Source organism: Gossypium hirsutum, chromosome D02, assembly GCF_007990345.1.
Source record: "Gossypium hirsutum isolate 1008001.06 chromosome D02, Gossypium_hirsutum_v2.1, whole genome shotgun sequence".
In the NCBI taxonomy this organism is placed as follows: domain Eukaryota; kingdom Viridiplantae; phylum Streptophyta; class Magnoliopsida; order Malvales; family Malvaceae; genus Gossypium; species Gossypium hirsutum.
This window is the reverse complement of record NC_053438.1, coordinates 46,125,664-46,138,069: the sequence shown is the minus strand read 5'-3', so window position 1 is coordinate 46,138,069 and position 12,406 is coordinate 46,125,664. Positions and strand designations below refer to the sequence as shown.

General features: G+C 31.8%; 2 long non-coding RNA genes across 8 annotated transcripts; both read left to right on the top strand.

Annotated features, from left to right (window-relative positions):
- Positions 1–280: 280 nt before the first annotated feature.
- LOC107910133 (uncharacterized) lies at positions 281–4,156 on the top strand. Of its 7 annotated transcripts, none has more exons than XR_005910268.1 (8): positions 281–472; positions 611–879; positions 1,018–1,077; positions 1,164–1,267; positions 1,354–1,419; positions 2,024–2,120; positions 3,355–3,742; positions 3,824–4,156. It is a non-coding gene; the product is annotated as an uncharacterized lncRNA (long non-coding RNA). The 7 variants fall into 7 exon arrangements; XR_005910263.1 differs by having other exon boundaries at positions 282–472; positions 605–879; XR_005910266.1 differs by having other exon boundaries at positions 283–472; positions 605–879; positions 1,018–1,267; positions 3,355–3,462; positions 3,654–3,742.
- Positions 4,157–5,774: 1,618 nt separating this feature from the next.
- LOC107910132 (uncharacterized) lies at positions 5,775–7,531 on the top strand. Its single transcript, XR_001687481.2, has 2 exons — positions 5,775–7,183; positions 7,276–7,531. It is a non-coding gene; the product is annotated as an uncharacterized lncRNA (long non-coding RNA).
- The last annotated feature ends 4,875 nt before the right edge of the window (positions 7,532–12,406 follow it).

Here is a 12,406-nt window from a genome sequence, read left to right as displayed (position 1 = left end):
AATTAATTACAGTCATTTTATCATTTGTTTTCTTATTAAAATAAAAAATATTTATTTTGAGAGTACTTAGTTTTTTTTATTTTATAAAAAATCAATTTATAAAAAATAGTAATAATAAATATTTTATAAAATTACTTAACTAATAATTTTTAGCAGACAAAATAAAAAAAATTTAGAAGAACAAAACGGCGTCGTTTTGTTCAAAATGAAATACTTTTTCTGTAAGATCCACTTTTCAAAATAGCGTTTTATATCAAAATTTCCCTCTGAAACTCTAATTTTCCCCCCTAAAATTGGTATCCTCAAAACACGCTTTAAGTGTTTCTCTCTACCGCCACCGTCTTCTTCATCATCTTCCTCTTTTTTTTTTTTAATTTCAACACCTAACATACATGTTTCATTTCACAAAAGCCATCTTTTTCTGTTTCTCATGTGACTCTGAAGCCTCCTTCTTTCCTTCAACGTACGCAAGGTAAAGTTTTCTCAACTTCTTCTCAATCATTTATTTCCATCTACTTGCCGTTTTGTTTTAATTCTTCACGACTTTGGAATTTCTTGTATAAATTACTATAAAGACAATAATGCTGATGTTTTGGAATTTAAGCTGAAGGAGCTCTCAGCCGTCCGTTCGAAATCCCCTTCCATTCATCAATTCTCTGTCGCCTTCACCAAGACACTGACCCCTCTCTTTCAAATTCTAAAGCGAACTGCCACCGTGGAACGGGTTGTGCGCTTTGTTTCAGCAAGGTCCTGGCCCGAGATCCCAACGACACTTCCGCTAGCAATGAGTTCTTGGAGGAATTTTTGAAATTCCTTTTGGTTGGGGCTACTGCAGCTAATAAAACTGCACGATTTAGGGCCTACCAAATCATTTCCGAGGTCAGCCCTTTTAAATTCTGGCTTCATTTTTTAAAATCTTTTTTAGCGTTTTGATTTTTAGGAATTATATTTTGTGCTATATTGTTTGTATTTCATTTAATGAGTTCCTAATACTTTCGTTTAATGGATTTTAAGCAGCATAATGTTTGTATTTCGGTTTCATTATTGGAGCAGTTTTATCAACTGTTCCCACTATCGGTAGGCAACTTGGTTTTAGATATGGTTGATTTACATGATTGAGGCTTTCATCTTTTGATGGTTTTCTGTTTCGTTTGTCCATGGAGGAGCTGTTATTCGAACAAAGTGGTCATGTGAAATTTAGAACAGGATCTACGTTGTTGATTCCTTGGACCGAGAGAGGATTCGCCAAGCTAAACAGGAATTTCAGGTTGTAAATTTAGAACAAGCACAAACTTGTTAGCCAATATGGTTGTACATAGTCGCTTTTTAGTTCTTAATAATTTTTTTTTCCAGGCCATAATCAATGATCCATTTATGAGCAATGCTATCATCTTGGTGTTCGCCAACAAACAGGACTTGGTATGATTCAGTTAGCTGTTTGAGACCCGTCTTTTTTTCGTGTATAGCAAAATGCATGCAGTATTTGCTTGAACTACTGAGAACACATGCATTTTTTTTAGTTGCTGGAAGTACCAATGTCAAGGATAATTTAGTTTCGAAAAATAGGTTCTGCTATTGTTTGCATAGTTTTGAAGAATGTGTCTGAATAGAATGTAATCTTAGCTCCAAGGCCCTTAGATTGACATGTTTCGCCTTGTTCTACTTCTTGAAGAAGGCCTGATTTTCATCATTGTATGAAAACTGTAATTCCCTTAAATCGATCATGTAAGGCATAATAATGGATAAAGCATATGAAGTTGCAGTATGGGTGCTTTGCTTCCCTGAACTAAACATTACTAAATGTTGCCTTCTTTTATCATTTTTTTCATGTTGTTTTTAGCTTCGAAGATTAATTAGCTAAGAATTTGAAACACTAAAATGATATTTAAATAGATTTGGAAAATTTTATAAAAATTACTGATCTGTTCATCTTCTGCAAAACCTAGAGTTTTTTTTTCATTTGTTTTCCATATAATGTTTTATGGTTTTATAGTCGAACCTCTGATTTTTCCCTTTTCGATAGAGGGGAAACTTTAGGTGCAGTACAAGTTCAATTGGAGTGCAATCCCAACTTGGTATACTTTCACAACTTGGTATCCATATATTCCACTTGAGAATAGGTATTCATTATTTATCCATTTTTCCCTTTTTGATCAGATTTAAAGCTAATATTGAAAGGAATCATTTAATTTAATTCATCTATATTATTGCTCAAGTTGAAAAATGAAATATCATTTTTCCCTTCTAATTTAGATGCTAATCATAGACAGCCTGCGAAAGTGAGTTTTTATTGCATAACCATCATTTTCAATTTTTTAAAATTTTTTTATTGCATAACTTCTCTCTCCCCCATTCTCAGTTTCTATTAATCTTTTTAAATTTTTTTTTCTATGAGTTCACTCAAGAAAGGTTAGTAAAATTTTGTTCAGTGTTACTTGTGTTGCAAATGCTTACATGTTGAGACATGGATTTTATTGTTGTATGTTGAGTTTATATGTAAAAGGTACTGAATGCTAAACAAAGTTGGGACTAAACAATTGACAAAAGAGATATGGACTGGAGCTGTCTGTCATGATATAAAATAGAAGGCATAAAATAATTGATAGCTGTGAAATGTTCACTTAGGTTGTACTTAGGAATCTGAGTTTCTGAAAATGGATTTGAATTTCAATATGGTGTAAGTTGTGTGATAAAGAAACTTGTAAGTTTAACATCCATGACTGTTTTTGAAATTTATGGATTGTGGGATGCCCGTATAAGTGATGAATTTGAAATTCCTATGGATCTTTCTTATTTTGATATTCATGTTTTATATCTTTAAATACATAATCATAATTTTAATTATTTTATGCATAATGATGCATTTATTCTTACAATTAATGTAGGAAACGAAATCTAAATCTAAATCCAAATTCTCAAATTTATATTTCCAAACATAGCATTAGGAAATTAGGGATAATCGAGCTAAGGTAATGGTAGAAAATTGAAATCTCAATAATTTGGCCTTTATTGGGATTGGGAAGAGGCACTACTAAACAACAACCATTTGTTATAGTTGGGAATTTGGGACAAATATAAAAATGCATATCATGAAGATCTAGTGATAGTAATTGATATTATTGTTCTCCTGACGCAAAAATTGTCAAAGAAATTGCTTGTTAACAAAATGTAGAAGTATAGAAAAAGAAAACATATGGAAAACTCTACATAAACGCAGGTGTAACTTTGTTTAAATTTTGCTTTAGTTTTTTTTATCTTGTTAAATTTATTTCTTTATTTTAGTTATAATTGTGAACTTTCATTTATTTTCCTTTCTAGGATGACTTACTTTATTTTACTCTAATTCTCATGCAGAGCATGTAGGCACTAAATCTGCAGTTCAAATTTGAAGCCATGCTCAAAAGTTTTTCTCTAAGGCTCATTGCTTTGAGTTCATTACAAGATTTCGTTGATTAAATAAATGTATTATATCTTTTTTTTACCAAGATTTACTTGATTAAGAAAATGCATTGTTGCTTGAGAAAGCAAATCCGCATATTGCTGAGAACATGGTGATTCTCTCTTGAATTAATTTCTCATTCTTAGCCTGCTGTAGTAGCCTTCATCTATGCCCTTGAGGCCTTGACTGTACTTGGGTTCTGTGGTTGCAATAGCTGCCAGGATGGTACATAGCATGGCTATTACTGAAGATGGAGCATTATTTTATTAGGTTTCCTCAGATCCTCATCTTAGATGCCAACAGGTTCTATTCCATTGTCTTTGTTGATTTTAACTTCCCCTGGAGTGAAGCTTTTATTTACTTCATTTGGATGAATTTGTACAGTTATATTCCCTTTGTGAGAAAACAATCGTAAGCATTTCTGCTGGTAAGTACTGGGCTGCTACTGCTACTGCTATAGGTGATGTTTACATGTGGGATGGTAAGAAAAGTATGGATAAACCACCTGTTGCAACTCGTTTACACCGAGTAAAGGGAAAAAAAGATCCCTTAAAGAGTTGATTTTGAGAGTTGGTCATGAGAGAATGTAACTTGTAAACAATTTTCTAATATAGAATGTAACTTGTAAACAGAACTTATGTAATTCTAATGTAATTCTAATATAGAATGTAAACAATTTTCTTATGTAATTCTAATATAGAATGTAACTTGTTTTAATTTTCTTAATTTAAATCCATTAATTTTTATATTTAGCTTTAAAGTTAAAATTTTAATAGAAATTTTAATTTAATATTTTTTATCCTTAAAAGTATATAGTTTAAAGTTTAAATTTTAAAAATAAAACATAATATAATATTTATGATAGAAATAAATATTATTTAATTAAAATATTTTTTAATTCATGTTTTTGGCGGCGTTTGTGGGAAAAGCACCGCTAAAGGTATTGGTCTTTAGCGGCGTTTGTGGGAAAAACGCCGCTAAAGGTCTTGGTCTTTAGCGGCGTTTGTGGGATAAGCGCTGCTAAAGTTAGCAACACGTTCTTTAGCGGCGTTTTTTTTTCGCTTCTTAAAGCGCCGCTAAAGGCCTAAAAAAGTGCCGCTAAAAGTCTGTTTTGGTGTAGTGACACCAAAGCAATTCACGCATATACGTGTATTCAAAATCAAATAGAAAAGCTTACCTTACGTATACACTGCAAAAAAACAGTCCTAAGATGACACTTTTGGTCCGACACTTTTCTAAGTGTTGGGATAGACTTGCCGACATACGCTTTGGTCAAATCTTTTTATAAGGGTTGAGATATGCATACCTAAGACAACACTTAAATAAGAGTCGACTTTGTCCAACACTATGCCGACACTTTTGGGCCAACACTTTCCTTAGTGTTGGGATAGACTTGCCGACATACGCTTTGGCCAACTCTTTGTATAAGGGTTGGGATATGCATGCCTAAGGCAATGCTTAAATAAGAGTCGGCTTTGTTCAATACTATACCGATACTTTTGGGCCGACATTAAAATATTATCAAGCTTAGGATGTAACTTATAGTTTTGATACTAAAATATTATATATACATATATATATATCAGGGTTTGCTTTATACCTTGCACTACTTACATATAGATTCCACAAATATATTAAAGGATCAAGACCGTTGGAGGTTGCTAAAGAGAAGAAATCTATATAAAGGTTCGTATAGTTAGGATTTTGTATATAAACTTAAAATTGCATTATTTAGTGGTAATTTTGTATTAATATGATCAATTTATGTTACTTAACTATTCAATTAATATCGTCTCAAACTTGTCCAAACCCAACACATAAAAAGTTGTTCATATTTCGCCAAAATAGGCTCTTCAAAAATTGGGAAGTAAGGTTGAGACGATTGGAAGATATCAGTGTTCGAGCAAAGGAAGAAAAGATGGCAGAAAAAACTTTTGAGAGGTTGGGGATTGCGATCAAGGTGGAGATGTAAATTGAAATTTGAGTTTTGGGGTGATAAAATTCAAAGAAGTGAAGAAGCGACAAAAAGAATTGATAGGTCTGATGAAAGCCAATAAGCCAAAATAGCTGGAGCCAGTATGGATGATAGGGCCTCACTCACTCAACGTATTAATTAAGGGAAGTGAAGGAGATTAGCGAAAGGAGTGAGAATATAATTTGCGGAAAACTTCTGATTAGTAGAATACAATTGAATGTTAACCAATAATTCAAGTAATCTATATGTAATTATATTAAGATATTTTACAAGTTAGCCAAGATAATTGGCAAATGTCATCAAGGATCCAAATGTGTAAGTACCCTTTGTTCTTCTGCTATAGCTGGGAAATAAATGGAAGCAGGGGACTTGCAGAAGATAAACACCCTGAGAATGGTGTATCAATGAAAGTTCAAATCATGTGCAATTCTAAATTTCTCGTGTATGCAAAGCTAAAGCCATTTATTGCTTTGAATAACTAGTTACCTCTGGAGGGCCAAAGATCTCGGATTGTCCGCACCAGCTCCGAAAACTACCAGTAAAGATTTATTTGGGGTTTCCGATGTGTCATCACGTCAATTATAATAAATATCGGCCAGAAAAGTAACCAAAACAAGTGCCATTTAAATCTCTGACTACCGGGAAGCTTAACATGATTCATTAACCAACTTAAAAGGTGTCTGATGGTCACTGTTTTACGGGCTAAAACGTTGGAGAGTAAAAACGTGGGGGAAAACATGCTAACATCATAAAAACGACAAGCTGCTTTTGTCTCATGGGTTTTGCAATGGTTTGGACTTGGATATGTTAGCCGGTGTTACAATCCACGCCAACTTCTAAGACACCTTATAAATTAACAGTGGGATGAAGGTTGATATTTCAAAACCAACTCCAAGAGTCTAGGATTAATGGCTCTAAGACCAGGGATGGGGTGGGGTTGAGGGGGTTCAAAAATTGTGCGGTACACCAGTTGTTTGTCGCCAAACACCTACAAAAATACGTGACTAATTTGATGAGATCCTCCCCCTCTATATAGCCTTTTCATGTGGGTCCTGCCTTGCATTTAAACACTCCCTCCTATCATCTTTCCTTCTCTCCTTGACATCACTTCTTTTCTCTGTGTGTGTGTTTTTTTTTTCTATCTCTCTCACAAAAACTGAAGAAGATAAACTCTCCCCTAAGCCTAAGCCTAAGCCTAAAGGCCCCATGTCTTGTTACCGCCTCTTCATCTTTATACTTCTCTTCCTCCTCTTGCTCCAACTGGCCCGGGGCTCAACTCCGCCACCACTACCACCATCCCCAAGAAACCGCCCTCCTTGTGATTCTTTCTCTCGATCAGAGCAACGTTCTTTGTGCTTTCAGCTTCAAAGAATCCACAATTTCCACCCTTTCTTGCCATCATTGGCGCCACCGCCGCCGCCCTCCGAAGCCAACGAAATTGATCCAAGATACGGTGTGGAGAAAAGACTTGTTCCCTCGGGGCCCAACCCTCTGCACAACTGAATAACATCATCATGTCTCCCAATCACGTACCCACCATTTTGTCCATATACCACACAAGACATGCATCTTTTTCTATCTATCTACCTAGTAACCCTATATTGTCTCCAAGATTTTGCTTTCTCTGCAATTCTTGTTACGCCTTTCGTGCATGGGATTTACGCACAGCAGCTGCCCTTTTCCACTTTTTCTTTAATTCCCTTTATTGGACAAATGATGGGAAATTAAACCTTCAGCAGCAGTACCACATAGTAGCTAGTAATTAAAACGTTAGCTAATTTCTTGTTTTTTGGTACAAATTTTTAAGTGTTTCTTTAGGGACGACGATTGTTATTTCCATACTTGTTTTTGGAGTTTGCAGGGAGCTTAAACAAGCAAGGAAATGGCGTACCGTCGCTATTCCTTTAATGGAGTTGGAAGCTCAAGAGAAACCCATGAGTTTCATTAATGGAGTTTGAATCTGTGAAGGGAGGAGATATAATACCCTTTTGTGGAGCCATGTAGCTTTTGCAATAAATGTGTTGATGTAATCATGTGTTGTTAACATCTTTATTATATATGATTTGTATTTTTCTTTGCTACACTAGCCTTTATTATACTACTTAACCATTTCTCAACTTCTTCTTTTCGCATCTCTAATTTCTTATTCCATAATTACTTTTTAATTTACTACTCATAGTTTTTAATCTTTTGAAAACAATTCACTTAATTTCCTTTTTTTCCAAATAGAGCGTCACCTTTTATGGTACCTAAGATACATTATTTGTTTGAGAGGTTGGACTCTGATTTTATGGTTGGGTTAATCTGCAGTTTGTTTTTTTCGAATTTAATTTATACTTAAAATTTAGATTTTGTGATATACCGTAATATATTTCTTGTAACTAACCACGTAACATTAATAATTAATAATATGGTAAGTAATAATAAAAATCTTTAAAAATATAAAAAAAATTACTAAGAAATCACATTCAAGCTTCTCTCAATTTGGACGTTCATATTGACTACTAATGTCAAAAGTGATTTCAAATTTAGAAATCAATTAACTCTAAAAAAAAAAAGAAGAAGAAAAGTAGCTGAGGCTAATTGAGTGTTCAGGCCGATGAAACAGAATGTGACACGCGGAATCCTTACAAGCTGCCAACTGCCAAGGCCGTAAAGCATGTAAAAAGTGGGGCCTACATGCTTCACCCTAACCAATGAGAAAAATACAAAAATGAAAAAAATAACAACCACTTCCGATTCATGAATATTAGTTATTAATTTTTTTATTATTCAATTAAATATTTCGATATTAAAATATATTTCAAATCTTTGTATATTTAAAATTTAGTATTTTTATTTTTATTTTTAAAATTTTAATTTTTTTACTTTTTAAATTTAAAATTTTAGATTTTATTGTTAAAATCATTAAAATTTTTATTTTTTGAAATAAAATTTTTAATTAAATTCATTGGTGTAATATTTTGAAATTTAAAAAAAATACTCCCTTAGTAGTCATGTAAAAAAAGGGCATTACAATGGACTTTAATTTAAACAAAGAAGAATTTTAATAGTATTAATAACTCTTAAAAGTTACATTAGCATTTCAATCAAAACAAAGCATTTTAGCTAATAAGTGATATTGTAAAAATCAAGGTATCAAAGTACGTCAAAAAGTTGAAAGTATAAAGGTTGACTCTTAAATTTGGATTTAACATAGGGATCAAAATTGAAAATTGACCATTATTATATAATTTAAAAAATTTTAGTGTAGCATAAGGACTAAAATTGAAATTTTACCATTTTTTATGAAATGAAAAAAGAAGAAGAGGGAAATAGATGCTATCCCACCTGTCCATACATTATTATGTTTAAGGGTAAATTGCATAGCTAGTCACTTACAATTAATAAGTTTTTTCTTATCATCCCACCATGAAAATTTACAAAATGATCATCGAACTATTTGATTTTTTATTTTTTGGTCACCATCAATTAAATGGCTAATGCAAAGATGATATGATAGCTTTTAAAATCAACATAATAACCAATTTCACCCTCAACATTTACATATTTATTAATTTAATCTTAATTTTTTAAAAATTTTAACCCTTAATGTTTACAAATGCACTAATTTTATCCTATTTTTAAATGGAAATTAATTCAATATATTGTGTAAATTAGAAATAAAAACAAATATCTAATTTTATAAAATTAAACAAGTGACGAGGCTCTCTGAGTTTGCAAGAGACGGTAATAACAATAACAATAACAATAGTAAATCAACTAAATTAATGTCAATAGATTCAAGCATGAATCTTATAAAACCAGTGAAGAAAGTGAATCAATAAAAATCAACTCATCTCAATTGTTAGTGTTCAATTCAACGGTGGAGAATTGAAGTATCAAGAGAAAAGAACAAAAAAAGGTGAAAATTATGATTTTGGGTTTTTTAGTGTTTCCATTTTTGGTTTATTTTCGATCAAGTTTAGCTTATAATTTTTTTAGCTCTTTAGGTGAAAGAGTCGCAAAGAAAAACAAAATTGCAAAAGGACCAAATTACACATTGAGTAAACATTGATGATTTTTTTAGAAGTAAGACTAAATTGACACAAAATATAAACTTTGAGGGTTAAAGTTGTTATTATGCCAATTAAAAAAGCTGACATGTCATCTATTCGTTAGCCACTTAACAACTAGTGACCAAAAAAGAAAAGAAATCAAATAATTGGATAATCGTTTTGCAACTTACTAATAGTTAAGTGACTATTTGTGTAGTTTACTTTATGTTTAAATACATAAATATTTTTATTTTTATTTTTACAATATTTTTATAAAATATTTTTTAGTATTGTCTTAATGGTATGGGGTGAATTGATTGAATAAAAAATCGCTCATTGGATAAGTTTGACAGGTGATATATTATATAAAAAAAAACCAAATAGTTGTTACCCATTAAAAAATGAAAATCAAAATCCAATACTCTAAGGTTTGAATAATTATAAATTTTTATTTTCATTTTTTTTTATTTTCTATCGATCCATGAATCGGATCAGATCAACGATTATTATTTTTTTCTATATAACACGTCAAAATTCAAGGTTGAGTACAACTTATTTTAAACAAAGTAGTTACCTTGGTCATGTTGTTGATGCGACCTTGTAGTGGGTGATAGACCTGCTAACAATGTGTATCACCCTGACCCGGTTATCGGGTTTGAGTTATGAGATATTATATTCATTGTTGAAGTTGTAACAACTCGATTTTCAGTATTGTCGGAAACAGTGGTTCGAGGTTACCAAATCCGGCGAGTAAGTTCGTAAATATTATTATTTAATATTTACAAGTCAAATATGGTTTTAAAAAAATATTTTTGGATGAGTAAGTGAATTATTAGGTTCGAGTGGTAAAATTCTAAGTCAAGTGGTTTTAGAAAGTGAGGTATCGGAACCTTGTTTCTATAAACCGAGCCGTAAATATTTTTATAAATATTTACGGAGTGGCACTATGGTGGTATTAAAGTTTCATTAAAAAATTTTAACGTTTTGATAGTTAATTAATTAAAAATGACTAAATTGTAAAATATGTAAAATTTAATCACTATTTGACTAAATGGGTAATTGATAAAGGAAAAGGGATTTAAATGGTAATTAAACCATGGTCAAAGTTTCCAAGCGCTGGTATTATGATTGATTCCACTAGCTTTTGGATTAATTTTTCTTTTAGTCCTAATAAGTTTGGGATTAAATTATAAATAAGTTTATTTAGTTAGAATTTAATTAAATTGAAGGACCAATTGTGAAATTAAACCTTCTATTGATGGTAATTGTGCCATATATTTATGTGATGGACAAATATTGGTACAGATTTGGTGTTTTAAATTAATTATTAACTAAGGGTAATATGGTAATTTGATGGATTAAATTAAATTAAAATAAAAACATAAGAAAGAAAAAGGTGTGGTTATCTTCTTCCCCAAATTACACCCAAAAGATTCCATGAAAATAGAGCTAGGGTTGGCCAAGCTTTAAAATCCAATCGATAAGTGATTTTCGTTCTGTTTTTAATAATTTTTATGTTTTTGAGATTGTTGCAACTAGATCCAGCTAGCCTATACCTTCGATTTTGAAACTGTTAAAGATTTTGAAAGTTGTCATTGATAAACCTTGGGATTTTTTATATTAAATGATGAATTTAAGATATTAATTGTTATTTAAAAGTATTTTATTAAGTGATTTTTGATGAATTTTTCGATTAGGAATTAAATTGTTGAAATAGTAAAAATAAAAAGGTTTGTTGTGAAATTATTGCAAAAATGGGCTGTATTGCATGCCATGAATACTCAGCTAGCTTGGGTTTGTATTAAAAAGGGTTAATTTGCATATTTTGGGCTCAAAAACTAAATTGAATAAAAGTAAAACTTTAAGGGAAATTTTGTAAAAATTTCAAAAATGACCAAATTACATGAGCTAAATTGTTTTATTGTCTAAATTAATATATTGAACGAAATTATTAATTTAGATCAGGATCGGGTGGAAAATCAAGGAAAATTAAAAAATTACCAGAATGCCCCTGAATCTAAATATTTCTACAATTTAGTCAGGTAAGTTCGTGTAACTAAATTGTGTATATTTATATGTTAGAATTGAATGTTGTATATGTGAATTGTGTAATTGCTATTTATATGAAATTGATTACATATCTGACAAAGCTCGATAAATGTTAAGTTCCGTTTGAATAAATGAAATTCGACGGATACAAGATTTCCCGTATTGGTTGTGGTCCTGCATATGTTGCGGACACACCACAGCTCGAAAGAGCATCCCGTTATTAGCCCTCTCGAGCTTCCCGTTATATGGTTCTTGCGAGCTTTCAATTAATAGCTCTTCGAAGCATCTCGATCGGTTGTGATCCTACATGTGTTGTGGACACATCGCAGCTCTTATGAGCGTCCCCATATATGGCTTGTCGTGAGCTTCCTGATTAAAGGCTCTTTGTGAGCTTCTTGATTAATGGCTCTCTAGATCTTCCCGATATGGCTCGCTTGAACTTCCCGATATATGGCTATCCGAAGTTTCCTAAATATGGCTCTTATGAGCTTCTCGTTATATAGCCCGGATAAGCTTCCCGTTACATGGCTCACATGAGCTTCCTTTTATATGGCTCGAGAGAGAGCTTCTCGTTTATATGCTCGTATGAGCATTCCCGAATATGAATTGATGAATTACAAATTTGTACACTTTGTGTGTACTACCCGTGTATCCATCGGTGTTTTAAATGATTCAACGGGAAAAATCCTGACATGAGAAAATATGAGTACGAAATGAAGTATTACCCATATATGCCTGAAATACATGAAACTGATATTACATGACATGTTGAAATATGAGATAAAAGATACATGTGTATGAAACTTGCCTGATGACTAAGTACATTAGTAATTAGGAACTATTACTAGAATATATATACGAAATACATGGAAATGATGGTACATGGTATATTGAAATAAAGAAATG